Source organism: Penaeus chinensis, chromosome 6 (assembly GCF_019202785.1).
Source record: "Penaeus chinensis breed Huanghai No. 1 chromosome 6, ASM1920278v2, whole genome shotgun sequence".
Taxonomy (NCBI): Eukaryota; Metazoa; Arthropoda; class Malacostraca; order Decapoda; family Penaeidae; genus Penaeus; species Penaeus chinensis.
Genome location: NC_061824.1, coordinates 34,132,209 through 34,137,208, shown reverse-complemented (window position 1 = coordinate 34,137,208; position 5,000 = coordinate 34,132,209). Strand labels below are relative to the sequence as shown.

Here is a 5,000-nt window from a genome sequence, read left to right as displayed (position 1 = left end):
GAAGGAGGGAAGGTAGGAGGGAGGGAGGGGTGGGGGAAAGGAGGGACGGAAGGTAGGAGGGGAGAGGGAGAGGGGAAGTATGGAAGGAAGGAGGGAGGAAGAGGTGGGGGAAAGGAGGGGCGGAAGGTAGAAGGGAGGGAGGGAGGAAGGGAGAGGGAGGAGGGAAGGATGGAAGGTAGGAGGGAAGGAAGGAGGGAGGGAGGGGTGGGGGAAAGGAGGGTCGGAAGGTAGGAAGGAAGGAAGGAGAGGGAGGGAGGGAGGGGTGGGGGAAAGGAGGGGCAGAAGGTAGGAGGGAAAGAAGGAGAGGGAGGGAGGGAGGAAAGGAGGGGAGAGGTACAGAAGGCAGGATACATAAGTATATACATTCTCAGATATTCTCCACAAAAGCGATAAGGGTCATTCGCCATATGCAAACTGATAATAACAATCAATAAAGATGATTTTGATAACTGTGGTGATAATAACAATAACGATGATAGTAATAATGGTGCTAATAACAATGATAAGGATAATGATAATAATAACATTAATGATAATAATGATAACGGTAGCAATGATAATTATAATAACAATATCAATAATAACAGTAATAGTAACAGTAATAATAACAATAATAACAGTAGTAATAGTGATAATGATGATGAAAATAACAATGGTAATAATAATGATAATATTAATAATAAAAGGTATGAATAACAATGAATATCTTCACAATACAAGAGATATATTTGACAGGTTTCGACTCTGTCTTCGTCAGAAATGCATGTATTTCTGACGAAGACAGAGTCGAAACCGGTCACATACATCTCTTGTATTGTGAAGATATTCATTCTCATTCTTACATTTTATACATTTGTCCACATGAACGCGGTTCATATTAATAATAATGATTATTATTATTATTGCTACTACTACTACTATTATCATTATTACGATAATCATTATTATTATTGTCATTATTATTGATATGTACATGATAATGATAATAATAATAATGACAAAAATAATAATAATAATAATAATAATAATAATAATAATAATAATAATAATAATAATAATGATATCTACAATAATGATGATGATAATAACAACAACAACAACAATGGTAATAGAACGGGAAAAAAATCAACGAAAGAAATAGTTACGTAGATATTTATCATATTAAAGCTCGAACAACAAAGGCCTGTAAAAACGATTTAGTGTATGACCTTCCTGAAACTGAATTAAGTTATGCCAATCTACATACACATCTATATTTCTCGGAATCCCATTTAGTTTCGTCACTTTTGATGAGCTCAGTGACGAGAGTTGAAAGGGAAAAGTTATGTACCCAAAGAAACTAGAATTACATATATATATTACAGCATTTGTATATGAGACAGAAAGAGTGTTTCTTTCATCTACCTTAATATCTACTTAAGATCTGCTTACAAACACGCGTAAATAGTCACACTGCGTACGTACATACATACAAACATATGATTTATATATATATATTCATATATCAGCATACAGGGAAACAAACATTATCAATACGTGTTATCATATGATGCTGATAATGATGATGGTGAATATATGAAATATTTATTATCATTATCTTTATTGGTAGTATTGTTATCATCCTTATTTTTATTATTTTCTATCATTATTATGATTGTCATTATTATTATCAATGTTATTATTATTATTGTTGTTATTACTATTATTATTATTACTATTATTATTTATATTATTATTATCATTATCATTATTATTAGTAGTATTAGTATTAGTATTATGATCATCATTATTATTACTATCATTTTTATTATTATTATTATGTGTATGTGTGTGTGTGTATGTGTGTGTGTGTGTGTGTGTGTGTACATATGTATGTGTATATATATATATATATATATATATATATATATATATATATATATATATATACATATATATAAATATATATATATATATATATATATATATATATATATATATATATATGTGTGTGTGTGTGTGTGTGTGTGTACATATGTATATGTATATATATATATATATATATATATATATATATATATATATACATATATACAAATATAAATATATACATATATATATAAATATATATATATATATATACTTACACACACACACACACACACACACATACACACACACGCACGCACGCACACACACACACACACACACACACACACACACACACACACACACACGCACGCACACACACACACACACACACACACACACACACACACACACACACACACACACATATATATATACCCTAAAAAAAAGGTCTAGGAGTATCCTCGTTAATTTCCTCCTCTTTATGAAAGTTCTCCTCCAGAAGACATCTAAAGGAGCGATAAATTACTCCCGGCGCTAAGATGATTACCTTTCTGCGTTAACTGGCAAGGTTCAGAGGTCAGGCTGAAGTTCCAAAGGTCATTTTGTTTAGATTTTTTTTTCAGGTGGTTATTCAATTGGACTTTTGTTGTTGTTGTTGTTGTTCTGTTTATCTGTCTGTTTGTCTGTCTAACTTTGTTTGTCTGTTTGTCTATCCATACTAGATAGAATTATCTACCTATTCATTACCTTTTTTTTTTTTTATCATAAATGGAACCAATAATCATTGCAAAAAATATATAAACACGTATTGAAGGTTTAACACTTATCACTGAAACCAAAAGACTTTTTCCTCTTCATTTGCAGTCTTATCTAAATAAATTAAGACGAGGAAAATTTATCAAGCTTATTAAGCCAATTTACTTTATATATATTTGCAGTTCGAGCATATGTATGTATGGGTGCGTGTATGTATGTATGTAGGTATGGATGGATAGATGGATATTGATAGATAGCTGAAAGGAAGAAGTGATGAATGGGTGGATAGAAGTATGGTTGGGTGAGCGTATGGATTGATGGATGGATATTGATGAAAGGAAGGAAGGAGAGAAAAAGAGATGGATAAAGAAATGGATGAACAAATAGATAGATAAATACATACAGCCTGATATTCAGACAGACACATAATATACATAATTGCTGCATTTTCCCTCAATAAGTATTCAGTAACAACCATTTAACTTTGAACGAAGCGCTTGGGTGAAGGGACGGGGGAGAGGGGAAGAGACACAAACATAAATACGTGTTATGTGCTACATGATATGCGGTATGAGGAAAAACGAAGGAGATGGAAAGGGAAGAGGGGAAAATGTGGAGGTTATCCTCCTCTCTTGCTCTTTTTCCTCTCTACATTTATGGACGTAGGAGGAAATATATACGAGAGAGGGTGTGATGTGTAAATTGAGAGCGAGGGGGAAAAAAATCTTGTTATTAGAATACATTTCTTTCTTTTTTGCTTTTATTCTGTTTGTTCCTTTTTATTCCTCTTCTCCTTCTGCGGTCTTTCGTTGTTTTCGTTTGTTTGTTTGTTTTTATTGTTATTTTTGTTTGTACTTGTTTATGCTTTTATTTATTTTCCTTATATCTTTTTTTTCGTTTTTTTTATTATTATTCAATTTCTTCTTCTTCCTCTTTTTTTTTTTCTTCCGATTCTCTCTCCCTCTCTCATCTATTTGATATTTTCCCCTCGCCCTATTTTTCTCCTATGTTGTTTTTTTTCTTTTTATATATAATTCACGATATATTTTCATTTTTTATTCCCCCTCTTTACTACTACGTGGTTTTAAGGATAAAGTGTGTAAAATATTAGACGCGAGAACAGTTGCAAAATATTAAATGTTGGTCAAACGATATTGCATTAGTCACGGTAATCTAGATCTGCAGTTGAAAAGAAAAAGTGTTGATACAATTCATGATTTTTATTTTTGCATCTATCTATAGCTTCCCCCTTTTTTCATGTCGTTTTGATATCACAAAAAAAAATAGAGGGATACGAGCGGAAAACATAAAGAAACGAATATGAAAATAAACATGAGTTTCAAGGATGATACAATGAGAAAAACAGGAAAGATTGAATGAGAGAAAGAGAGAAGAGGAAATAAAGAAAGCAGGAAGAAGGAAATAGAAAATAACGTTTAGTATCATGATTGTTGATAATATTATTATTTTTATTATTATTATTATTATTATTATTATTATTATTATTATTATTGCTATTATCCCTACCATTATCATTGTTGTTATCATTATTGTTATGAACATTATTATCATTATTACTATTGTCATTGTTGTTGTTATTAACATTATCATAATCGTTATTATTATTATTAACATTATTACTGTTATCATTGTTATAATTATCATTGTTTTTTATTATCAGTATTATTATCATCACTGTTATTATTATTATTATTATTATTCTCATTACCATTACTTTGGGCATGATTTTCACGCATTCAACTTTCTATCAAGTCAGCAAAGTGATAGAGATACATTTGACACCCAAAACACAACCACGGCATATAAGGAAAAAAAAAAAAAAAAAAAAAAAAAAAAAAAACATCACGACGTTTCGAGAAGAGCCACCCTCCTCATCAAGCCATAATACCGAGAGACTTACACGCCTGAGGAGGAATTCCGTGCGACTCGAAACGACACGATCGATTGTTCCCTTTACGTCACGGCTGCTGTTATTGTTGTTGTTGTTGTTGTTATTGTTGTTGTTCGTGGTGTTGTTTCTTGGTTTATCGTAAATGTATTTCGGTCCTGAAGTAGGGAGGTTTTTCATTTCACAAGATAAAATAAAGGAAGGAAAGATGAGATAGAGCGCCTCCAGTTATGAGATTTTGTACATAACAAGGGAAATATGAGAAAGACATCCTTCTTCATTTCCCATTTTCTTTTTCTATTAATGTTTAGGCTTATGACACATATTCTAAGAATCCGATGAGGAGAGGAGAAAAATAGGAAAAAATAGAAGAGAAAATTTGTGAAACTAAGCATCATGCATATTTGCGGATAAATCTTATGATATCGTTTCTAATTTTAAACTAACACCCCTACCCCTAACCCCCCCCCTCACATCCACATAC

The 5,000-nt window shown here is 31.6% G+C and overlaps 1 protein-coding gene across 1 annotated transcript in view; it reads left to right on the top strand.

Annotated features, from left to right (window-relative positions):
• LOC125026160 overlaps positions 1-5,000 on the top strand; it is a 126,697-nt gene that overhangs the window by 26,878 nt on the left and 94,819 nt on the right.